The sequence below is a fragment of the Manis pentadactyla genome, chromosome 2 (assembly GCF_030020395.1).
Source record: "Manis pentadactyla isolate mManPen7 chromosome 2, mManPen7.hap1, whole genome shotgun sequence".
NCBI classification, from domain to species: domain Eukaryota; kingdom Metazoa; phylum Chordata; class Mammalia; order Pholidota; family Manidae; genus Manis; species Manis pentadactyla.
In genome coordinates this window covers 159,640,358-159,667,504 of record NC_080020.1, presented here as the reverse complement: position 1 = coordinate 159,667,504, position 27,147 = coordinate 159,640,358, and the positions used below count along the sequence as shown (strand labels likewise).

The window sequence follows — 27,147 nt, the reverse complement described above, 5'->3', positions numbered from 1 at the left end:
AGCCCCAGCAATCAGACTATGACCAAGCCCACCTTGAGGACAGGGCAGGTGATGCAAGTCCACACCCCTAAGTGTTTTCATGTTCTCGAAAAATCCTCAACTGCCTATAAAACTCCCTAGACAACACACCACTACGAGCTCTCTTGTCCCCTCCTGGCGTGAGCCAGGAGTTCCATTCTCTCACTTTATTTCTAAATAAAAGCCTGTACCTTGCTCTCCTACCTTGACTGTTTGTGAAGCTCATTCTTCAGCTCCACAAACAAGAACCCCAGCATCAGTGTGAGATGGTCCTGCATTAACACAAAATTGCAAAACAAAATGTTGGTGAGTTAAAAGTTGTTGTTTTTTCCTGGTGTCTCATTCCTGTATTTTATTTGCACTAAATTACATTATTCATGCATGTAGTAGAGTAGTATGACATGCTGTTTTTCAAATTAAGCCATGGTTCCCTTGAATATTTTGAGATCTTTCAACTTCATTGAACTGTAGGTTTTATATTTCCATTCCTTTTCTTTGACTTATTTCTTTTAGGAGACAAAAATGATATAATTGACAAGGCTTCCCTTATTATGGTTCAAGGAGGAGGTTCAGAGTTTTTGAACCATATAAGGGTTCCACACCCAAACATTGTATTTCAGTAACTGGCACATATTTGCTTCAATCATTATTTGTTGATTGAACAAGTAAATGGATGAAATATTGAAAGTCCATGACAATAATTTCTTAAACTTTGCAATAGATAGAGTAAGACAATTCTAAAATTATTAAATGATTATGGGAGAAAAACAAGTTTCACCTACTTGAGGATGCCTTTGCAGCTATTGAAGAAAAAGAAAGACAGAAACCAGCTTAAGGGCCCTTTTTCAGGCTTTGGAGAAGGGATTTGGAGGTAAGAGCTGATTTGGAATTACAGCTAAGTATATCCATGAACACAGTGCTCTAGTCCCAAAGGCCACTCAGAAAATGTTCTTTCTGATTGTTTCTAAGCTTTACTTTACTTTCTATCTCTTAGGCATGCCAAAATGAACAAAAGGAAACAAGCCTCACACACATAATCTTCATTTGCCAGTAAATTCTGTAGTTCTGCATTTCACAGAGACATTTTTTCACTGAATCATTTTATATATGAATCTGCATATATCTTAAGGGTTATTCAAGTTTGAATAGCCTTCAGTTTGAGGACAGTATTTTTATAAGGATAAAAATTAACAAATTAAAAAAGCTACATTGAATTAATTGCTATAATGAGATTCCAGAGGCACCAAGAAACAGGCAGGGAGTGATCTTGAATGATTTTTTTGTTTACTTTTGTTGAATAATAACCATCTTTAAAAAGCATTTTGTTTTATTTTAAGCTGAATGCTTGCTTTTTGGTCAGCTGAGTATTTTATATAAATCAAATAAAATTTAGTGATTCTGTGATCTTTAATTTGAGAAATCTCTTATCTGAATCAGTATGTATTGAGATCACCCTGAGCAGAGCAACCCCATTATGACAGAAATATTAGGACAATGTGATGTGACATTGTCGAGTTTGGTGGCATGGAAGTGCTAAGGGGTGAGTTTTTCTCAGTCCTTGGTCCCCGCTGCAATAGAGAACTGGAAGACAGAGACAACAGTAGCGAGGCAGAGGGAAAGTTCTATTTGAATACACCCCAAGGGAGGTACGGGCCAGCGTCCAGGTAGACAAAGGCCTCCAATCTGCTAGGCAGGAGGCCTGTGTGCTGCATCCTGGTTAGGAGGTGCCTCTTTGACTGACAGGTGGGGTTATTTGATTTATAGGTCCATTCACAGAGCTGTCCCTCTTAGGGAGCACGTCCTTTCCACATGCCGAGGGGTGGTGTGGGTTCTTCTTAGATCCCTCAGTCAGGATCTGGTTGGGGAGGAAGTTACCTCCCTGCAAAGCCTTTGTGGTCTCCACCTGGGACCCCCAACCTGGGCCAGGTTTGGGCAGCTTCTTCCTTGAGTGTTATCTTCGCCTTTTCGGGCTGCTCATGTCTGTCTTTCTATCTAACATTCCTAACAAAAGCAGTATTAGAGCAGTGTAGTAAATACATGCATTGTACATAGTGCTGGTTTAGGAAAATGCAATGATGCATCACCGCCAGTGAAGGATATATTACTTCCTGCCCTTCACCTTGAACTTTAATCACCTTTCAAAAGCCAGAGCTTCTTCTCTTCAGATATCTGCAGTCAATTTGCTGCTGAATTAATCTGTGGTCAGAATAAAAAGGTGAAAGAATTAAATCGCATTTTGAACTGTGGGATGTATTGTTCTTTCCATACTCATTAATGCCAGTAATGTGCATTGGCTTTTGCAAATTAAAGTGAAATTTTGAACTAATTGTGATTCATTACATTAGATGGACAAGTGAGAGGTGCTGGAAAATGCTCACATATGTGCATGCACAAAACACATCACACGATTGTGATATTCTTTTTTTTTTTTGTAGATAATTATTTTTTATTGAAGGGTAGTTGACACACAGTATTACATTACATTAGTTTCAGGTGTACAACACAGTGATAAAACATTTATATACATGACAATTCTAGGTTCCAGCTATCACCCTACCAAGCTGTTACAATATCTTGACTATATTCCTTATGCTATACATTACATCCAGGTTACTTATTTATTTTACCATTGGAAGTCTGTACTGTTTTTTTTTTTTTTTGTGAGGGCATCTCTCATATTTATTGATCAAATGGTTGTTAACAACAATAAAATTCTGTATAGGGGAGTCAATGCGCAATGCACAATCATTAATCCACCCCAAGCCTAATTTTCGTCAGTCTCCAATCTTCTGAGGCATAACAAACAAGTTCTTACATGGAGAACAAATTCTTACATAATGAATAAGTTACATAGTGAACAGTACAAGGGCAGTCATCACAGAAACTTTCGGTTTTGCTCATGCATTATGAACTATAAACAGTTCAAATATGAATACTCATTTGGTTTTTATACTTGATTTATATGTAGATACCACATTTCTCTCTTTATTATTATTATTTTTAATAATATGTTGAAGTGGTAGATAGATTCAAGATAAAGGTAGAAAACATAGTTTAGTGTTGTAGGAGAGCAAATGTAGATGATCAGGTGTGTGCCTGTAGACTATGTGTTAATCCAAGCTAGACAAGGGCAATAAAACATCCACGTATGCAGAAGATTTCTCTCAGAACAGGGGGGGTGAGGTTCTAAGCCTCACCTCTGTTGATCCCCAATTTCTCACCTGATGACCCCCCTGCGACTGTGCCTGTCTTAGGTTGTTCCTCCCTTGAGGAATCTTACAGGTCTCTGGCTAACCAGTCATCTTCCGGGGCCATACAGGGAAATGTAGAATTGGTAAGTGAGAGAGAAGCCTTATTGTTTGAAATGGTTAGCTTTTTATTTCTTTGCATATTTATGCCCTGTAGCTTCTATGCCCAGCATTTGTCTTGAGGTATCTTTACCACTTGGAAGAATTATGATACTCCGTAAATTTGATATGAGGCACGAATTCTATTTAAGGGTTGTAATTAGGAAGGAAGAAGAAAAGCTATAGAAGTAGCAGGCGGAAGAAAACATGGGAAGATTGATTATTTCTTTGACATATCTTCTTATAGAGTAACTTCAGCATGTATAGGTTTTAAGCTACTACTTAAATTGCGCACACACATTAACATAATAGGAGTATAGTTACCTAACCAAAGCATACCTGTAATTACCAGCCATCTCCAGTGAAACCAAGAAAACCAGTTAGGCACCTTAGGCATTTGTGAAAACGTATCTATGATATGGTGGATATTGTCCAACTGAACTTGAACAGTCTGAGAGAAATCAGACAAATTAAAACAACCCATTCCTGGGGAATGTTCACATCCCTTATGTTCTTTTAACAGTAAATAGTCTGTAGTTGTAAGATTTTGGAGTGCTACAATTTGCACTTCTCCTAATTCTTGGTTGAGTTCCAACAGTATAGATCCAGTCAAATTTGTTGTTTTACTGTATGCACAGGCCAGCTTAGATATCTCCTTCTGTATTCCCATGGCAAGTCCAGGAACTGGTGGGATGAGTGCATCTCCAGCTGTAGCAGTGCGTGGATCTTTGTTGGGGTTTTTTGATGATCATCTTCTGGCATGAGTCTTCCAGAGAGTGCTGATGTTGGAAGTTCTTTTTCATATCATATCTTAGTTCATTTTCAGGGTAGCCCAATTAGGCTTTGATCTTCTGTATAAACAATTGTGATATTCTTTTACGTAGAAAACAATTCATTTGCACTCAGTGTTGATGGAAACACTTAAGAATAGGGCAAAGTGTGAGTATGAAGGCTATTAAAAGATCAGCTCAATATCTTCTTGCTGAAAACTCACTAACTCACTGTGGCGTTGGCCTTGACATGACCTATAGAATTTTATGTTGGCAGGAAACCAACTTTGGAATTTGTTCTGTAGCAAATCATTGTGGCTATGTACTTCCAGGAATTAAATCCTTTACGTTGCATGGCAGTGTTGCCAGAGATCGTGTAGGGGTCTCTTCTCACAGGAACCATGAAGGAGGCATTGGCCAGAAATTCAAAGCCATATGTTCGTCCTTTCAAAGGTGATACGGATCTGCTTACAAAAACCTTGCTTAGTGGCTCTGCCAGGAACCTTGTGGCTGTGTCCTGCCGGAAAGCCACTGCATGCATTACTGCTGCCAGAAATTGATGCTGCCCTGGGATAATCTAACAGCATTGAAAACTCAACCGCTGGGTTTCTACTGCTAGACTTCAACTATTAAGAGAGGCTGTGAGTGTATTACAGGGAAATAAGGCCTATCTGCCCTCTAGGGTGAGTGCAGGCCATCCTGTTGGCTTCCAATACTTAAAGCTAATTAGCTCTTTGGAAAGGATTCCTGGATATATTTTTCTTCCTTTCTTTTCTTTCCTGATGCACATGAACTCCAGATAATATTTTCCCCAAGAATGGACTTAGAGGATAGTTTTATTTATAGAGGGGAAAATGGACAGATAAAAGAAAATGTCAAGAGATTTTTGTCTACGGAAGAGTAGTTCCTATACTGTGAAATATATTAAATATCAACTTAGTGTTTGCTGTACAAAACTTAGAATGACAACAAAGTTTCCAGGTTTGATATTTATGGCACAAACAGTTCCCATATTCTGCAGTGTGGTCAATGTTACACACACACATTTTACTTTGAGATGAATATACCACAGTGGAGAGCTCTTCAAGTAACCCTAAGTATGTATATATCTGATATATTTGGGATCCACATTTTTTAAAAGACATTTCAATTTTAAATTAATGAATGTGTTTACAAAAGCTGTGTAAAACTGTACTACACAAAGCACCCTCCACAGGCTGATGCCAGGTTCTGAATGGTTTATCTTCGGTTCTCAAACAGGAAAGTATAGAAAATCAAGGAGAAGTGCTTAGAAATTTTAAAACAATTTCATACTGCTGAAAAATTTTTTATTGTATTTTGTATGACATAAGTCTGAAATAAATGAGAAATTGAAAAAAAGGTCTCTACTCCGCAGATAGTTTAAGAAATACCTGCTCTACAGATGGCAAACTAGTCACTATTATTAAAACAAATTATATTGTTTTAATACAAACCTCCACCCCATCTACTACTGTGATATAATAATATAGTCAAAGAACTCACATACCATTCCCAAGGATAGCTGCATGTTTACTTCCTCAAGTGCATGATTATGAGGATTCTCTCCTCATAATTAGACATTGCCAATCAATCAGACTTGATTGAACCATTCAATTCTCACTGTTCATGCAGACTTTGCCCATCACTTTTCTACTATTTGTTGCTGTGTTCTATAATCTTTGTCCATTTATGCTTGGGTACCTTGAAATTTCTATAGAGAAATGTCATTTTGTCAGCCAGTGACTCCAATGTGAGCCCCTTCTCCTTCTTACTTAGTCCATTCTGTGGAACTCAAAACAGATTTTGTAAAAAAATGTGAAGTTCTTGTGTAAGTTCCTTTACCAACATGGCTGATCCCAGTTAAGGACCAATATGTAATTTCCCATATTAGTAATATTATTCCCCAAGTTACTATGGTCCTTAATTTCATCAAAGGTATAGTGATGGCAGGTTCATGATCACATGGTTTAATGAGAATCAGTTCCCATAAATTTTGTAACATCCATTGGCTTTGCCACTCAGATTCTTAACAAATATGGATTACAAATCCTGGGACTGACCCCCACAGGCTATATACAGTATCCGTTTTGTTTTCAAAATGAGTTACCCTTGAGTATCTAGTACACTTCAGTCTTTTACCCAATAACTACTTTTACAGAACCCACTTTAGCCATATCCCAAACTGAGCCCTGGGATTACAGTAGGCAAAATGGCAGACGATCTCTGATGTCAGGGCACTTACTACGCTGCATGGGAGAAAGATTTCAACAAATAATTACACAATATTACAACAATGCTATGCCAATCAGGAAAAAAGACTGATTAATTGAATTTTAGTATAAGCTGTATGATGGAATAATATACAGTTACTTAACATGATGACCTATACCTATATTATTTCCAATGAAAACATTTTCAGAACATACTATTTGGAGAAAAGCAGGTTATCAGAACATACATAATAAGTAAAATTATATTCTTACAATTTTAGGAGTATCAATGAAGAGAAGATAATATTTGGAATGAAATTCACCAAAATTTATGCTCACTATATAATAATCTCTGCAGGAAAGCTTAGAAGTCACTCTTCTTATATTCTTTGTACTTTCCTGAATTATTTTAATACTTTAGAGTAAACCTTATGAGTTCTACAAAAGAATAAATGTTAGTCAATTCTGAATGGAACTTTTGTCTTTTAGCTGTGTTTTGATGATGAAAGATTTTAATTTATCAATGCCTTTATAATTTCTCCCTTTGGTGTCATGTATAGAAAGACCTTCTCCAGAATAAATACTATATTAGCACTTATACTCTAGCTCTATTTTTGGTTTCATGTTTTACTATTAATTCCTTGATCATTTTGAAATTTTATTTTGATACATAGAGTTAAACACCTTCACCCAAAGAATTGGCTAATTATTTTGACACCATTTATGGAGTAACTTGAGTATTTAATGCTAACTTAGAACATCATATCATTCATACATTGAATAGTTACATACTCTGTGGTTTATTTCTAGGGCTTTCTATCTAATATATTTATCTGCTTGTCTAGTCAGTGGCCAGTATCATATTATTTAAATTATATTGTCTACTCACACCAGTTACGATGGACACCATCCAAAAGACAAATAAAACAAATGTTGGCGAGAATGTGGAGAAAGGGGAACCTTCCTACACTGCTGGTGGGAATGTAATTTAGTTCAACCATTGTGGAAAGCAGTACAGAGGTTCCTCAAAAAACTAAAAATAGAAATACCATTTGACCCAGGAATTCCACTCCTAGGAATTTACCCTAAGAATGCAGCAGCCCAGTTAGAAAAAGACAGATGCACCCCTATGTTTATCACATCACTATTTACAGTAGCCAAGAAATGGAAGCAACCTAAGTGTCCATCAGTAGATGAATGGATAAAGAGGTGGTACATATACACAATGGAATATTATTCAGCCATAAGAAGAAAACAAAATCCTACCATTTGCAACAACATAGATGGAGCTAGAGGGTATTATACTCAATGAAATAAGCCAGGCGGAGAAAGACAAATACCAAATGATTTCACTCATCTGTGGAGTATAAGAACAAAGGAAAAACTGAAGGAAGAAAACAGCAGCAGACTCACAGAACCCAAGAATGGACTAACAGTTACAAAAGGGAAAAAGACTGGTTAGGATGGGTGGGAAGGGAGGGATAAGGGGGTGGGGGGGAGAAAGGGGACATTTTTATTAGCATGTATAATTTGGGTGGGTGCACAGGGAGGGCTATACAGCACAGAGAAGACAAGTAGTGATTCTACAGCACCTTACTATACTGACGGACAGTGACTGAAATGGCGTTTCGGGGGGGACTTGATAATGGGGGGAATCTAGTAACCACAGTGTTGTTCATGTAATAGATTAATGATAGCAAAATAAAAAAAATTATATTGTCTATATACATAATTGTGATATTCTTTAATGTTAAACTCCAAGTAATCTTTATACTTCTCTACCACTTTAAAATTTTCCAATTCTTTTTTTCAAATTCCAACATAACTATGTTTTCCCCTGGAATGAATAAATTACACAAAATTATTTGAGAGAATTACTGTACATTTTTATACTAAATTTGGAGGAATTTCAGAATAATTTTGTAAAATTTTCTAAAAAATGAATAATTAGGATTTTGACTTGAACTCAGCTTAGGAATCATTTTCATATTTGCATTATTCAATCTTTCTATTCAACAATACAATCAAACAATATCCTTATTTATTGAAATTAAGTATTGTTATTTTTTCAACATACATTTCTTATTTGTTCTTATAATTTTCCCATGCATTTTTACATTTCTTGTTATTATGCTGGGAATATTTAATCTTCTATTAGTTATCTTTTATGTAAATATCTATTGTGTGCACAATCTTTGCAAATTATCTGTCAGCAATTAGATGATCATGATATGCTAGCTAAATATTTACATGGGTGGATTTTTCGTATTTTTGTGAGCTCTGGAAAACTTTATAGAGCAGGAGCCTTTTTCCTCCTTTTGTTTCTTTTATCTTTCTCCAATATGAACATCTCTTCCCTTAAAAGTTCTTATCTGGCTATCTCCTTTCCTTCCCTTTTCCTCTAACTTCAGATGTGTGGTTTCACATTTGACCTATTGTTCTTTTAGTCCTAGAGCTATTTGATCTCTGCACAAGGAGCCAGAGGAAAAATTCTTGTTTCTGCTTTGAACATTGGGTTTAAAAATTAGATAGACCGTAATTAGCACAACCTCACAGTATGGGACTGGATGAAGTGGCACCACATTTAATAGATGAGTGCCAATTAGTTCAAGGACTTAGGAACAGGTCTCTAAAATGTTGAAGATTTGAAGACACATAATTCAGGCTTAAATTATATTGTTTTAATACAAAACTCCACCCCATCTACTACTGTGATATAATAATATAGCCAAAGAACTCACAAACCATTCCCAAGGGTAGCTGCATGTTTACTTCCCCAAGTGCATGATCTATAGAATGACAGCCATTTTCAAGGGTACTGTAAAATTCGAGCAATTCCAGAACCTATGTAGTTGGAAATCAAGTGATTCAGTTTTGCTTTAAATAATGATTGAATCCTCTCTATGTGCCAAGAACTGTTCATATTCCTAAGGACATCACGGTGAGCACACCGAGATCTTGGTCTAGTTGAGTTTATATTTAGAGGGTAGATCATAAGTACATAAATGCATAAATATTTTGGGTAATGGTAACTATCTCTAAAATAATAAAACAAATGAGTAAGGGAGGGACAGGTGGGAGATTGTTGCTACTTTAAGAATATCACAGGAGGCCTCTCTGAGAGGGTGGCTTTTAAGGTAAATGTTAAGAAGACAGTCATGCCAAGAGTACTATAGAGAGAGGACAGAGTAACTACAAAGATCCTGAGGCAGATGGATGCTGGACCTCCTCCAGGGACTGCAAAATAAGCCTGTCTTTCTGGAGCAGTTAACAGGGAGGAATAGACAGGAGCTCAGAGAGATAGCCAGGGGACTTATCTGTCATGCAGGAGAGAACTGAGCTTAAATGTTGCCTTCCTTCACAGACACCATGCCCTACCAGTCACAGTACCCTGCTGTCTGCCAAATAGGTAGTAGATGCTCAATCAATGTGACTTGAAATTAATATAGTTTCTCAAAAAGAGAACAGATCTTTAATTAGAGCTATTGTTTTAAAATATAAATATATGAAAACTAAAACAAAGTCAACTGTATTATTTTCTTCTGTGTGACAAAACATATGGCTTAGAAGCTGACTATTCTCCTGTTTTCTTTTCTCACTGATCTTAGAAAATGAAATATAATTAACTCACGATAAGAGTTTTTCATTTGGCTGGAAGAAAACACTGACAGGCAAAATTAAATTTCCCTTAAAAATTAATTGTTTCATTAGGAAAAACCCAAACATTATGGAGTGTTCCTATTTCCAAGAATAATGAGTCACATTTTTATTCCGTTAAAAGCTATTGAACAACTGTAGTGTTTTGAAATCTCAAGAACATCATTTGCATTCAATTTATGATTTTCCTTTTTTTAACCCTACTCCCATTATGGATGGGGTGTTTTTTTGTTCTCATTTTAGTAGCCTTTGCGTGCGCTGGATAATTTCTCTCTTTCTGCTTATCCTTACTAAGGAGCTGTTTCATCACAGCTGCCGTCATCTCGCTCACCATTCTCATCACTACCACGGGTTTCTACTGTTTCATGAGCTGTTGATCAGCTATCACATACCAGCTCCAGGTGTTATACTACAGAAATACTCCTATACGGTCTGGGAAAACACAGCTCCCCACATGGACCCTGATCATCATGGATCTCTGAACCTCCTCAATATCTGCCATTGTAAGGGCTGATGTCTGGGCCCCAAGACCCTGCTCTTGCATCAAAGCCCGAATCTGCTGTAGCTGACAGGTGACTATGGCGTACTGGTTCCAGAGTACTTTAACTATGACTCCTGCTTCAGTGAATCAAGCAGTCACATTAGCAGGCAATGTGCTATGTAAGCACTTTATTATCTTATTACAAGAAAAAATAAAGTTAACATCCTCGTGTAGTTGCTGTTAACTCTGTTTTACAGATGGGAAAACTGAGGCTCGAGAGATATTAAGTGACTTGCCCAAGAGCCCATGTCAATAACTGGCTTGAGTAAAAGTAATCTAGGACTGTCTGATTTGATCACCTATACTGTCAACTAGGACTTTGTTTCTCTGATATTAGAAGTTATGTGGGTACTTTTGGGGCATCTATATATTCTTTTCCATCTGACATAAAAGGAACAACAAAATATTTTTACTACCCTGATATCTACTGGATTTAGAAAAGACTTTCTGGGGAATGCTGATTTCTTCACGATAAGCCCTCAAGATCTATTGGCAAAATATTTGTTTACATTCTGAACTCTTGTTTAGAGATTTTAGTGCTAACTGGAGAAATATTTGTGGTAAGGACACAACAGTATTTCCACTAAATTGGAAGCTGAATAAGATTGTTATCAGGCCACTTAGTTCTTTTAATGTTAATTGATGAGTATTCTGCTCCGCCCCCTCCCTAAAAAAGTGTTATGATGTTATCCAGGTAAAAGATCTTAAATATCAAGAGGTAATTGGTGGCTGCTATGCTGCTATGTTGTGGAGTATAGGTGACACCATGGATCCCTAGGGTACATGGTTTTACTACTAGGTTCAAGAATAACAAGTAGTGTAGGACTGCTGCAACCCTATACTGGGAGAACCACGGAGGGTTCAGATCTGTTAGGACTGAAGGCTTGGGACATCCCACTGTGGACAGATTGCTGAGCAGTTGAGGTGCTGGGTGAGGATAAAAGTAACCTTCAGTTGTTACAACAGACAGAAAATCATAAATCCATCTCTTATGACTAGTCACAGAATTAAGTTGCAGAACTAATGTGCTATGCATGTGTTTTTTTCCTTCCCATGTGTGTGTGTGTGCGTGTACATGTATTTGTGTTCATGTGTGTGTGTTGGAAAGCAGAATATGTCTTTTATTTTCTCTCATTTTACCCACAGTTGAGAATAAGGGGTCTGGCTACCTTTATGACTTAATACTTCGCCTATATACAGATGGTAAGGGAACACCGATACCCACAGATTATGATGACATAGTACAAAACACGACTTTGAATATCCCCTCTTGGGAACAAGATGAGATGTTTTGCTTGCAATACAGGGTAGTTGCTTTAGAATAGGCAAGACCAAAGTTTTGAAGTATAAGAAACATATGTATTGATATATATTGATATATGAAGTATAAGAAACATATATATTGATATATGAGCAACCAAAGATTTACACTGTGGTTAATGTTAATCACTGCTACCAGTCTATCATTGGGACATCCTCTGTGTTTAAGTCTTCATAGCAAACAGAACCCTCTGCCCCCTACAGAAACTGAGAAACCAGCCTCCCTTTCAGCAAGCTGACAGGCAAAGGATTTAAGCCTTAAAATTTAGACACACACGCTGACTTTGTAATGGAGTCTGTAACACATGGAAGGGAGAGCACCGCAGACTCAGTTTTGGTGACGGTGGTGGGTCAACAGTAACAGTTTTCCAGATGCAACAGCGTACACAGTGGCATCTTGAATCCTCTGCATCAGTATCAGTGGAGTGACAGTGGCAGGGAACAGATCTCAGTGTACAGTTGCCCTTGAGTCCAGCTATTTCCCAAATATGATCTCAAGGATGCTTGGTGACTCTGTGTGTGACTTATCCTTTCAGAAAATTCCAGGTTTTACTATTGCTTGCAATTAAAAACTCTAGACAGTATGTTGGATTTTCCTGTTGCATTTGGTTATTTCAGTGCAGATGTGGCAAGATGATGTCATATTAAACACACAGATTCTGATTTCCTTCGTGGACAGGGAGCTCCTGTTATTTTCTCACTTTGGATTTTTATTGAAATTCCAAATGCATCATTAATGAATTCTCTAGAGAAATATGACAGCCTCCAGCTAAAGTTGAAAAGTCAATTCTGATAAAATGAAACCAGTGCAGATGCCTGCTTTATTCTGTTTTTTTTTTCTCTCAGTAACTATAAATGTTTAAGGCTTTTGCCTCCCTAATTTAAATTCCCTGATTTAGTCTCAAACAATATCCCGGTGAAAACAATGTTTATTCCTATATAGTGGAGGCCTCCACTATCATTCTATTATAATGAGCCTGATTTTTAGTGAGTGCTGTGGAAGTTTCCAACTAATGAGATTAAATAATCTGAGCTTTCACCTCTTTCTCTTAACTAGATCTCACAATGATTTTTAAAGGTTAACTCATCACTGCTTCAGAGATCCATGTTTCAGGGCTATTGCCATCTCATTATCGAAGTAGATTTCATTATATCCAGACTCATTATGAGTTCCAAAATACAATGCTGTCTTCAACTCTTCCTCTAACATCTGGGGTGCTCTAATTGTTCATTAAACAGCCACCTCTGAGAGACTTGCACTTTATTAAGTAGACCATTAATCTGCCTGCTTGGGGCTCTGAAAAACTATATGTTAATTTCCATTAACCTTGCCTTTCCTGTTGAATATTTTCAGCAATGTGCATCTCCAATAATGAAATAGTCATCAAATTCTTCTTGTTTTTATATCAGAGATCTCTTTACTAGAAAATGTTTGCTATTCATCATTGTTTTCCCATTCTCCCAAAAAGAAAAATGCCTGCTTAATATCTGGAGCACTAAGACATTTTTACTAGTGTCCTAAGACAATTATTTTCAATGTCTTTTCCCAAGGATTTAGTGGCAGGCTTGGTTCATGCTCTGATAAAATATCTACCTAGATTAAAAAAATTTTTTTTTAACTGGAATAGGCAAGGGAGCAATTCTGCAGGTATCTTTAATTTAAAAACCATTCCATTCCTTTTAAAATACTTTTTTTGTCATTAGTTTTCATTACAAAATGACACAGACTTATTTAAACAGCTACATTTTCAGAGAAGTGTAAATATGCAAATTGAAGAATACAAAAATCATCCATAATTCCCTGAGTGATAGCAAGAGGTAACATTTTGGCATTTATCTTTAGTAATCTATCTCTGGATCCTTCATCTGCTCATAGATTTATTCATTCATTCAACAAATGTTTTTTGAGTGCATCCTAATGCTAGGTTCAGTCCTGGCAATACAATTGTGAACAAAATAGAATTCTCAAAAAACTGCCCTTTGAAGGTGTAAATCTATGTGAGGCAGATAAACAAATGCACACATTCACACCCACACAACAACACAATACATATTCTGTTAGTAACATGCATGCCCAACAATTTTCATGTCATAAAATATTTAAAACATTGTGTTTTTAAAATTGAAGTGGGATACAAGTAACATAAAATCAATCATTTAAAAATGTACATTTCCATGGCACTTGGTACATTCACATGGTGCAATCACCACCTCCATCTAGTTCCAAAACTCTTTCATCACCTCAAAAGGAAACTCTCAGATCAATGAAGCAGTCATTTCCTGTTCCCTCACCCCTTCAGTCCTGGAAAACACTAGCTGGTTTTCTGTCTCAATATTTCTGAATATTCTTAATATTTCATATAAATGCAATTATATACAATTTGTGACGTTTTGTGTCTGTCTTCTTTCTCTTTCACTTAGCACAATGCTTTTGAGGTACATCCATGTATTAACACATATCATTACTTTATCTTTTTCTTCTTAATGGCTGAAATTATTCCATGGTATGCATTTACCACATTTTGTTTTTCTATTCAACAGATGATGGAAATTTGGGTTATTTACACCATTTAGCCATCATGAATAATACTGCTATGAACATTTATGTGCAATTAATTGCCCGAATTCCTATTTTAAATTTTAGGTATATATATATCTAGAACTGCTGGGTCATATAGTAATTATATATTTAACTTTTTGAGGAATTACCCAACTTTTTTGTTAGTGGCTGCATTATTTTACATACCCAGTAGCAATCTACAAAGGTTTTAATCTCTCTGTATCCTGGTGAACATTTATTTTCAATTTAAAAAAATGATAGTCATCTAGCATGTGTGAATCTCATTATGATTTGATTTGACTACTAATACTGAACATTTTTCATGTGCTATTGGCTATTGATATATCTTTTTTAGAGAAATTTCTATATAAGTCCTTTGCCTATTTTTTGAGTTGCTTTTGTTGTTACTAGAGATATTCATGTATTCCAGATATTAGACCCTCATTAAATATATGATTTGCAAATATTTCCTCCCACTCTGTAGGTTATCTTTTAATGCCCTTGATAATATCCTTTGATACATTAAATTTTTTTATTAGAGGAAGTCCAGTTTTCTATTTTTTTCTTTTGTTGCTCATGCTTTTGGTGTCATGTAACATAAAAATCCACTGCCAAGTTCAAGGACATGAAGATTTACCCCATGGTTTCTTCATTGTAAGGTAGGAATCCAACTTCATTCTTATATATCTGGGAAAATCTTAATATCCTCTTCATCTCATGAAGGAGAATTTTTCCGGATACAGAAATTTTGGTTGGCAGTTTTTTCTTTCAACATTAAAACTGCTGTCCCACTTCCTTCTGGCCTCTGTGAAATTGGCTGATCATCTTATGGAGGACCCCTTGTGTGTGAGTCACTTCTCTTGCTGCTTGCAGAATTCTCTTTTTATCTTTGGTTTTGACAATCTGATTTTAATGTGTCTTTGCGTTGATCTTTTTTTGTTTATCCTTGTTGGAATTTATTGAGATTTTTTGATGTGTAGATTCATGTCTTTGATCAAATATGGGTAGTATCCAGCCGTTATTCCTCCAAATATTCTTTCTGCCCCTTTCTCTCTTCCTTCTCTTTCCTACAGCCCCTGGAGACCACCATTCTACTTTCTTTCTCTATGATGTTGAAGACGTTAAGTACCTCATTTAAGTGGAATCATACAGGGATTGTCTTTTTGTGACTGGATTATTTCACTTAGGGTAATGTCCTCTATGTGAAGCCATGTTGTAGCATATGTTAGAACTTCCTTCCTTTTTAAGGCTGAATATACTAATTGCTATATGTTTATTAGATAAAGCTCATTTATTGTGCTAAGTTCTTTGAACATATTTAAGATAGTTTATTCAAAATTTTGCCTATGCTCCCTCAGAGATAGTTTCTGGTAATTTCTCTGTGAATGGGCTATACTTTATTTCTTTTCAAGCATTGCGCACTTTTTGGTAAAAAATGGATATTTGGGTGATAAAATGTGAAAACTCTGTAAATCAGATACCCCCTCTTCAGGGTTTGTTTTGCTTTGTATTGTAGCTATTTATTTAGTTATTTTCCCATAATATATTTATAAAGTCTGCATTCACATTTTTCACTTCAAATCAGTGAAACATGAAAGCTTACAGATATACTCGTGTCTTTCACAGACTTGTATCCTGGAATGCACCTACTTTTAAATTCTCAAGTACACATGGGCACTTCCTTAACTTCAAAAAAAGAAAAAAACTCTCTTTCCCTTTCTAAATAAAATATTTAGATATTTTGTTGTTTGCTATAATCTTAGGCCAAAGGCCACAGCAAGTTACTCACTTGCCTTACAATACTTTTTTTGGAAGGACTACTACTTTTCCACACTATGGGAATTCTGTAGTAGGCAAACCAAAGTCACGCACCTTGCACTAGTCTTCAGGTGGCCCCCAGTCATGTTAAAACAAGTAAACACAGTATTTTTTGAGAATAAGGTTTATTCTGTTCGCTGTGGAACTAGGGACAAGGGTCCCATGCTGGGAAATAGTCTGCCATCTTCAAGACTGCTGGCAAGCCAAGGAGGGAGTGGGGCGAATGGAAGCAAAAACACCAAGCGTTTCTACTGTTTCTAAGTTACCCTTTTCTTGAATCAGCATTGACTTGATTGCTGTAAGCCTTTGGCTGCCATCCAAGTTCTGACACAGTTAATTAGAATAGTTTTTGCTAGATTTTTCAATGTTCATGTGGATGGATGTATTCCTGGAGCTACCCTCTCTGCCCAATGTCCTCTTTCATCTAAAATATTATTTTCAATAACTGCAATTGTCTTGTTTTTGAATATTTGAACTATAATGTAGATAACAGATGGTTAACTTAGGTAATTTCAAATTTTTTGAGATTTGGGTAATTTTATTTAGGTCATTTCAAATTTTTTGAGAACAGCATAGGGAAGCTGTTCTGACATATCTAGACTGACATCTGTATTGAAATGTTTACTTTTCCATTTCTGCTTATGGGGTAAGTTACTTAAAAAACCTTAAGACCACAGTTTGTTTCTTGGGAAAAGAGGATGATCATCCAGAGTTCTTACCATTGTTGCCATTATTAAATAAAAAATGCGTGCAAAGTGCTTAGCACTGTACTTAGTGTATTGTAGTGTTCTAAAAATAGTATAGAAGGCAATTGCCTCAATTCTTCTTTGCTTGTAGCTATGATTATTTCCTTAGCGTGAGTTTCTAGAAGAAAAGCCCCTGGAATAAATGGCATGTACATTGTTTATAATTTGAATTACTATCAACAAGTTGTTGTGCCACTTTACTCATCTTTTGTGAACAGGTCTCATTTTCTGCTGTCTTGCCATCCCACCAGCTGGCTCTGCTGTACTCACACTGAGAGAAGACATACAAAATGACAGTTTCCACAGATTCTCCCTGTCCTCACTCAGACTTACAGGATCATTTTAGACCACTTCTCCCCTGCTTCTGCTTGTTTTAATAGTGACAGTTCAGTTCTGCTGAGGTGTTTCTACCCAAAAGCAGAAAGATACTAGAGAATCTGTGGGGGTTGGGGAGGGCGAAGAGCCTTTCCAGACTGTCACAGACATCACCCCAGGGAAAGCCGGTGGCAACCAAATTCCTCATGCTTTTCAGGACCTAATATTTCTGAGACATAAACATGTAGAGAGAGGCATTACATACTCCTAGGAGTACCCACATATTTGGCCACCACTGCTTTAACATTTCATTATAAAAATGTTATATACAACCTCAGGATCCTTTTTAAAAAAGTAAAAGGAGATTATCTCTGGCAAAGTGAGATATATGATCACACTACATACCAACTGTTATTTGGTTGTCTGTCTAGTCTCCCCTGCTGCATTCATCAAGAGTCTCTCATTTAGTTTGCAGTCAGTCTTGATTTTTTTTTTGAAGAAATGGTGGTATTTTAATAGTTATTTTTGTGGGGAAGTGATATGAGGCTGCATGACATTTTCAACTGCAAGTCATCCCTTTTCTGACATAGAGGCCAATGTAGTAAGCTGCATTATGGTTCATCATACATACTCATTGCCCCTTCTTAAACACCCTCTTTTAGTGGCCCTCTTTGCAATATAACCCCAGGTCTTTTGGTGTCAAACATCAACACATATTTGACTATGGCCAGTCATTTGCTAGGGAGATTTAAGAGAAAATGCCCATACTCATTTCCCACAAATTCTGTATTGCCTCTGACTTACATTTTCTACATGAGACTGATAATGTTCTAGATAGAGACCCTCAGTAAGCCTGGATAGTGGAGAAAACAACATGAAACAGAGTCAGAGCCAAAGGATGATAAACATACAATTTCAGATAGAAACACAATTTTGTTGTGAGTCACTGAGATCTTGGTGGTGTTTGTTACAGTGTCATAACTTAGTCAAAACTGACAGCAGGGAATAGTTTGCCCCCTGCTGGAAGAATAAAAATAGGTTTGAGTATTACCCCTTATTTGACACTGTCTTCATTTATTTGGTATTGTCTCCGTATTCTTGACCGGTTCTATTTCAATTACGTATCCCATATCCATTCTTCATATATGCACAGCTAAGGATAAAAGGCCCTACCTAGTAATGATCTATACCTCTAAATTGGGTACACTTCTTAAAGACTAGCTTCCTTTCTAGACCTAATAATGATCTATACATAGAAAAACTTGGAAAGGGATATCTTGACTACCATGGGAAACCATGATTATCTCCAGTGTTTCCATTCATATTAGAGATTTTTGTTTAGTTCCTTGCCCAGGATAGGAGTTTGGAAGGAAAGTTTCATTTTAGATTTTCTAAATTTGAGGAAATTTAGGGAAACTGGAGAAAAATTTCTGACTGCTAAAATTGTTGAAGTGAACATATTGTGGAATAAAATCATGTAGAGTATATATCTTAACTAGGTTCTTAAATTTTGGGAGGCAAAAGGACAGGAAATCTATTTCCAAATATAATCCTTAGTTGCTACCTTTACTTAAAGTATTATCTAGAGGTAAAATTTATCCAGACTTTACCTTAAGAGGCATGTATTATACTTGTATTCTGTGGGACTGGATATCTCTCTATCCTCTCTCATCTAAGAATCCCTATATAAAGTGAAATAAACCAGCCATCCAAAAGCCCATTGGGAATTTAAGACCTGAATACAGCACGAGTTGCACAAACAGAAAGTCAATAAAGCTGATTTCAGTGACTTCTGAAAAAGGTCTTTTCTTTTTTTAATCTTATATTATACCTTCCGCAAGCTATTGGATAATGCCTGGAAATATTCCATTGGAAATTGTGATGAGGTTTTATGGAAAGAACACTAGGTTGGAAATTCGATAATGTGAATTCCAATTCTGAGTCTATCCTACTTAACCTCTTTGGATTTTAGTTTTACTCTTTGTAAAATGAAGTTATTTGATGAAATTTTTCATATGCTGGCCTAGCCACTAAATTTTGAGTAGGACTCTGGACATATCAAACTACTTTTCTCACTGAAAACGCCAATGTTTGAGTTAATTTCTAAATTGGTGTTATTTTTGAATGGGAAAAGACTTAAGGAGTCACCTAATCTAATATCCTAACTTAATAGACGAGGTCTTGCCTTAGAACAAAGACTGGAAATTTAATAGCAGAGGAAGCTGCGCAGCTCCCTCCTGGGCTAGAGAACGCTTCCTACCACCACTGCTGCACCTCTGTTCTCATTAGTGTATTTCTAATAAGCTAGAACACTATTATTTTCTCCTTCCACTTTCCTGTCCCTGGCTGCCAGACCGGGCTCCTTTCGTGAAATATAAAGCTTTTCTGGAACAAGATGGATCTTAAGGAAGACGTGTGAAACAGCAACAGACACTGGCGGCGGCTCTGCTGGCAACAGAGGGGCAGGAGGGGGCGGAGGAGCCCGTCAGTGTTTGCAGCCCTGCTGAACGGTACGGAGTATATGTACGGAGCATATGCAAGCCTTGTGCTGTGCCTTATCACTTAGAGGAGGGCTGGCAGATTTAAGTAAACTTAAGCTGTCTCTTCCAGGTAGAGGGGGAGGATATTTACATAACAAAGAGAGGTGCTGGGTGCCTTTCTCAAGGTTTAGAGCATGAGGTACAGACCACTCCAAATGTGTCCCTTTATGCCTGAACTTCTGGAAAATTGGAGTGGATATTATGACATCAAGTTTGCTTAGACTCTTAGTTCTTAGTGATTTCATCTGTGTCCTTCTAGTATAGTAATATAGGAGGATGCAATTTGTGAGAGAAGGGAAAAAAAGAGAGAGAGAATATAATTAAACACAAGGTTTTTCTTGAGCTTGATTGAGTGCTTTAAAATCTACAAGACCTACTTTGAATGACAGTCCTAATACTGACAACAAATCGTGTCCTCACCAGGTACCTGTTAGTCATAATTTTTCCAGAAAGTAGCTCAGAATTCTTTTAGAGGAAAGCAGTCCAGAGTGAAATCTTTCCGTATCAGAGCTCTTTTACTGGCCATCTAAACATTCATATATCTTGGAGACCATCAGATATGCTATTTTTCTGAAAACATGTAACAGTCAGTTTAAGCTTTGAGTTTAACAAAGAAAACATTTCTAGCAGTTCCCAACAAGGATAGGATTATATGCAAATTCTTTTTAACCACACAAATTTCTTATGGCAGAGGTAATGTAATATTTTTATGAAACAGTTAAGTAATTTCACAGGGGAAAGTTCAACTATATTGTTTAATTCAATGATCTTTACTGAGCATCATCTGTGTGCCAAGCATTGTGCCAGGTTCATCATTCTAGAACAGACAAAAATAGGTAATAAAAATAGTAGAGAGAAATTACTGAGTACTTACTATGGGCCAAGCATCTTTTGGTTCGTTTATGCATTTTTCAGGTATTAACTCAATTGCTCTTCTCAATAGCCTAATGATGTAGGCATTATTATGAGCCCCTATTTCATTCATGAGGACACTTAGGTATAAACACTTTAAATAGCTTTTTTAAGAAAATTCAATATTTAAATGACAGAACCAGGACTCAGGTCAACATCCAACTGTAGGAAGAATATTTAGAATATATTTAGAATATATTGGTTTGTTTGAAGGATTGCATCATTTCTTTCACGGCACACTGGATTGTATTGGTTCATCCCACTGAAAGGCTGTGAGGAAGTGGCTGAGACCCTGCAGGCTGGGCATGCACTCCCAGTGCTAGGAGGCCAGGACTACCTCTAGCCTACTTACACCAGAGTTTATATGTTGTGACAAGCAGGACTCACCCAGTTGCTTCCTTGTCTTTCGCTGCCTGTCCCTTTTCTCATCTTGGATCACTCATTTCTCTCGACTTTCCAGAGAAACAGATTTCTTGCCACATTTTCTCTCCTGTATACTATTTTGGGGGACAAGTATAAGGCTCAGAGGGAAGGGTAGCCTCTGGAGTCTTTGGCCCTGGAAGTAGATGCAGACATACTAAAATTTCTTAAATGTTAAAAAGTCAGTATTATTAAATGCAAAATACATTATCCATTTATCCTACCCTAAGGGTAGAATGAGTTATTTCTGAGAACCAATTCTAGAGCTAAGAACCCAATAGATAAGGAATCTGATTTAAATTGTTGAAAATACTTCAATATAAAAATTTTTAAAGTACTTGACATTTGTGAAAATGTAAACAAAGAGCATAATTAACATGTCTTTTAATATGTCATTCAAAATAATTAAAAACCCTAGGAGGAATTATTATGAGGTACTTCGCGGTATGAGTTCTAGAGCAAAGATGGTCTTATTTTAAACTCAAGTTTCATCTTTTCCTTTCTGTGAAACCATCGACAAGCAACTCCTTGTTACTGGAGTTCACTTTCCACATTAATGAAAATGGGGCCGGTTCTAGTGTTTCTCAGATTGGTGCTGTGAAGATTAAATAAATGACTGCTGGTAAATCACTCAGGGTGGTAACTGGTAGTGAATTATAGATAAATGTAGAGAAACCAAGAGAATACCCCAAGGATGGATGAAATCACTGTAATGAATGGTCATGGACACACTGCCGTCAAAGGTGTGAAACTCCACAATAAATTCCTAGCATCACACTCGCCTGTTGTTTGCTCGATGTTTTCTACTCTAATTGGATCTCAGCCCTATGGTTCTCATCAGAAAATTCCTACACGTTGAGCCAAAAGTCCTGCCAATTTTCTGACTTCCCATGGTTTGCACAGGGCATGTGATCAAAACCCCAGGGCAAGCGACAAGCTTTAATATTTAAGTCTTGTCATGGGCTTACCTGAAATAAGTAGTCGATTATTTGAAATAATATTTGTACAGCTTTTACAGCATCAAGATGCTTTCACTATTTGATCCAATAACACATTAGCATCTCATTGTCCCAGCAGTCCTGTAAGGAACCCAGAATTGTCTACATTTTAAAGATGACAGGTTAGAACCACTCAAACTTGAAGCCAGATCATTGGATTGCAAATGTTTTGCTTTTTAAACTTCAACTGGCCCATGGAGTAATTAAAAAAATAAATAAATATAGTTTCAAGTAGATGTTTTCTGTCAATGTGACAAAAATATTCATAGAATGCTCTCAAAGCCCAGGCTCTCAGTGTTCATCACAGAACTCATTTGAAGCCTCAGCTATATTCAAAGTGGGCCTATTGGATTTGCCTAATATCTAAACCTGACTCATTTATTTAGTTTGGATATTTTCTTTCCTTCATAAGTAGCCTGTTGAGGACAATTTGGGTGTAACGATGGTCACGTCCTGCCAAAGGATGGTGAAATACTGAGATATCTATGCACAATCAATCATGCAAATACAACATATGCCCATATGTCCAGGGACCAGAAGAAACCACACCACACCTTGAGCATGCTGCACACTCTCACTAAATATTTATTCTTGATTGATGAATTGCTTAAAATATGACCAAGTCATGGGAAATTGGGCAGGGCGCCAGGAGAATTTTAATGAGCTTGGCTTTTTGCCCATTCCAATTGTAATGCCTGCACTTCTTTCCACACTAACATTTTTAAGGTTGTGAAATGCAACCTGTCATCTCATTTACCATTTGGCACCTTTGTTTTGTTTTTTTTGTTTTGTGGCTTATACTGAATTTGTAAATAAATTCTATATGTCGACTCTCAGCAAATGATTTTTGAACTAGAATGTACAAAACAGTTCCCTTGGGAAGCCTATTAAAAATACATATTTCCTATTAGTTCTCACCTCAGACTCAGAGATCTGGATGAGACAAAGGAATGTGCACTTGTAGAACAGGTACATGGTTGGGGCCAAATGGTAAAAGAGATGTTGTACAGAAATCTGTCTATCCACTTTCAGAAGGGGACTGGAGGTATTATTGACACACTGTCCTAATAAAGTGCACTCTCATTTTTTATAGCAACTTTAACACATATCTTATTATTAACCAACTAGATCTCTGATGATTACCAACACCATCAGGTGATTTTATTCATTAATTATGGTACATAATTTTCCAAACCACTGAGGGTTTGATCCACAAAATAGTTGTTGGGTTCACATTAAAAATAAGCCTTGGTCATCATTAACATGGAATAAATATTCAGTCCTTTAATAGAAGGAAATAAGGAATTTTAATAATTAATTCTGTACACATAATGATTTATCATTTTATTTTTTATAAATATTAGGTGCATCTTTTCCACGAATCATGACTAAAATCAAGAAAGGGGGGGTGTAGGGCATAACAAAATAAGAAAGAAATTTTAAAATTTATTTTAATAAGTATACTGGAAGTTAATTTTAAGTAAAATTTAGTGAGAATTTAATGGTCTGGTGACAATATTGAGACTCATTACTTAGCTATCAAATTGGAACATAGCGAACATTAATGTGTCTCAATATTATCACCAGATCAAATTTTAATATTAATTTGGTTATCAAATTTGAATATAACAAAGTATCTCCTATTAGGATACTATTTTGCCTGTGCCAATATTAGTGATGGTTGATTGGATTATTTTGTCTACAATTTATTTTCCTTACATTTCTTGACAATGTAATTCAAGGATTAACATACAAGTCTGTACTTTGTTATAGTCCTTTAACAGATATTTCCTTCTATCCATCAAAGTTGCTTGCATTTAGGTTTTTTATAACTCAGAAATATATTAAGCTTCCTGTCCTGAAAAGTTCTCAGTTGTGTGTTGTGGTCACCCACAGGGTGATCTTGTCCAGGAACCACCCACCACTCCTGCAGGGCTAGACCATGTGTCAGCCTCACAGCATCACTCCCTGCCTGTAGCTAGTAGGCCAGGGTATAGACCCTGAAGAACACTGGGCTGATCAGGTTTTCTGTTCAGGAAATTGGGATTGGGACCAAATGATTGTACTCTCTGTCTGTGCTGCCTCAAGTGGAAGAGGTACACAGTCCCTCTGTGAACTGAGGAGCAGAGGAAGTTCTTCAGAGATAAAAGAGCAAAGCAAATATGACTCTTAAATGTATATTTCCACATGCACCTCTCCTCTGAACTCTAGGTTGTACATAGACAGCTGTCTACTTAACATCCTGACTGAGAGGCCAAAAAATGTTTCTAACACATGTCTAAGCCTGAAATTCCAATCTGCCTTTCCAAAGGTTTTCCACCTGCATTATCCCCCATTTCACTTACTGTAACTATATACTTTGTGCATCTCACACATGAAATAGTGTCATGCTTTACTCTTCTTTTATCTCATGACCCATGATTATCAGTGAATCTTTATTTCTTTAAAATATATTCAGTCAGATCACTTCTCACCATCATTACTGCTTAGTTCCCTTGTCCAAGCTCTCTTCATCACTCAGCTAGGTTATTGCAATGGTCGGCTAACAGGTCCCCATTTTGCACCCTCTGCATTCTATTCTCACAAAAGCAGCCAGAATGATCCTTTCAAAATGTAAAATCGTGTAATTTCACTCATCAGAGTCCTGTGACACTTCTCCAGTTCATTCATATTAAATGTCAAATTCATGTCTACTGCCTAAAAAGCCCCCCTTAGAACTTGTAAACCGAAAGCCCTACTAATACACAGGGGTACTTTGATGGCCTAACCCTGGTCTTGTAAGACTGGTTTTTCACTACTTAGTGACTTCAGGCAAATCTTTCAAGTTCATCTAAGTCTTGGTTTGCTTGTCTGGAAAATAAGACTGACATCTGCTCTGCTACTTTCATAACATCCATTTGAGGATCAAATTGGGAATATCTGCACATATATAAACAATCATCATTGGAAAGAAACACAGATGTTGTACTTCGGTATTCAAATAATAGGAAGCCTACAACATCCAAATAATGCAGCTCTTAAGAGTCAAGAAAGCATGTCAGTTTAGTTTTTACCTTCATTAAACTACTAAATTCTCTTAAAACTATTCAAAATATAAGTGAATTTGAGAGGAAATCTGAAAGATGGTTGCAGTAGAGGTTGGGGTATGATCAGATTAACACATATAGAAAATAATGTATACAACCAGATTGCCATTTGTTAATGTAATATGAAAAAAATTAGTGAATCAAAATACATACTAGGGTCTCCTAGATAGCATATTCTTTCCACAGATAGGGTGAAAGGAAGGATGACCTAATCAGAAGGGAATTTTATTTTCCTATTTGAAACAAAATATGTAATCAGTCAGTGTACAAATTTTGGTATACTTTGTAAGTTTTCCTCAGGTGTCTGAATTTGGGAGATGAATAAAGTATAATTTTGTCTCTACTTCTGAGTTTTGATTCAACAAGAGCTATTCAATGGTGTCAGATGGTGATACAAACATATAGAGCAATGTGATGAGGGGAGAAAAGATGATCAATATAGTAGTCAATTTCAGTTTGCTTCATAAGACTACTAGGAAAGTAGACTAGCACCCATGAAATATAAAGTAGATAGAGTAGGTATTAACATTAAATTTTTTCATTGACTATTTCTTTATACCTTTCCATGAACAACTCCGTGTCCCTGTGTAGTGAGGCAGCATGGCTGACACCCAATGTCTCCTCCTGCAGGGAGCAGAATTCTTTTGGGTTGTCTTTTTGAGTCAGTATCAATAGAGATTTATCTCTTCTTCAGTAACTCAAAGAATCCTGCATTTTCTATTGATTCAATGTAAGTAATTAACCTTTCATGAAGTGGGGGTTTGATGAAAGTGTTTTTTCTATAAGTTGGGGATCAGTCCCAAAAGGCATCTAGGCTCATCCCTCCTAAACTTGGTGAATTTAACAATATCCCTTCTTCACCTCCTTAGAGAAAATGGGCTGAGTTACAGGTGCTGCAACTATTCATTAAAAATGACCCAAATGGGCTTGAAGGGCAGTAGCCTCCCTGGCCCTGAGGGGTTCATGGATGACTTGCAAAGGCCTATTGCTGTGACACAAGAAGGGGCTGACCCATCTATAGCTGGAAGCACTAGTCTTAATCTCCAGAGGCCTTGGTTTCCCCATTCCAATTTGGGGTATTACCTTTTTCAGCCTTCAGTTGCCATGTCAACATGGATTATTAAGAGGAAATAATCAAGTGGATGTACCTGATTGCAATGGGCACTTTAAACAGGGCACAGGCAAGAGAGTTTTAAAAAGCAGCCAGATGGGATGGTGGTGTGAGAGGTGAGACGGAAACCTCCTCCCAAAACCACATATAATATGAAAATATAGCAAATACATCTAATCCTGAAAAAGCAACAGGAAAGAAGGCTGCAGCAGACTGCCTACACCTGGGGAAAGGAGTAGTCCTCAAAGTCCTTCCCCGACCCAAGCTCACCAAGAGGAGGAAGAGAAATGGAGTGGGGAAGGGGTGGAGGCCTAGGACTCCTGAACACACAACCCTGGAGACCTTCTCTGGGAACAAAAAGCTGCATTACATCATGCTCTTGGTATTAGTGGGGTTGGAAAGCTAAGAGGTTTGAGTACTTGGAGAGATTGAGATTTCAGCTGCTTGTGGAAATGCATATCCACAACTGGCAGCTCTGGGATAAAAGAAAGGTAGGCAGCCTGAGAGACTTCCTAACAGCTAGAGGGCTGCTAAAGGGGCAAGGATTACACAGAGCAAGCTGCTCAGGAGAAAGGATAGGTGAACAAAATTGTCTGGGCACAGTCTGTCCAACAGGTTGGGAACTTTCAGGAGCTGCAGGCGCTCCATCCCCCTTGCTAGCTCTGCAGCTCCAGGCCCCCCACCATGATATGCAGCCTGCTGCACCTTCTTCCCACTGGCACCAGCTCGCGAAACAGCTGCCCCACCATTTTACCAG

The 27,147-nt window shown here is 37.0% G+C and overlaps 1 long non-coding RNA gene across 3 annotated transcripts in view; it reads right to left on the bottom strand.

The window, feature by feature from the left end:
- Nucleotides 1–27,147, bottom strand: part of LOC130682556 (uncharacterized) — a 129,977-nt gene that overhangs the window by 48,146 nt on the left and 54,684 nt on the right. For 2 of the 3 annotated variants that reach the window (XR_008995773.1, XR_008995774.1), the window contains exons 3-4: nucleotides 22,164–22,274; nucleotides 21,163–21,331 (exon numbers count right to left, since the gene is read on the bottom strand). This is a non-coding gene — a long non-coding RNA (uncharacterized LOC130682556). Of the gene's footprint in view, nucleotides 1–2,153; nucleotides 2,215–20,290; nucleotides 21,332–22,163; nucleotides 22,275–27,147 lie in introns of all 3 variants that reach the window. The other variant, XR_008995772.1, reaches the window with a different exon arrangement.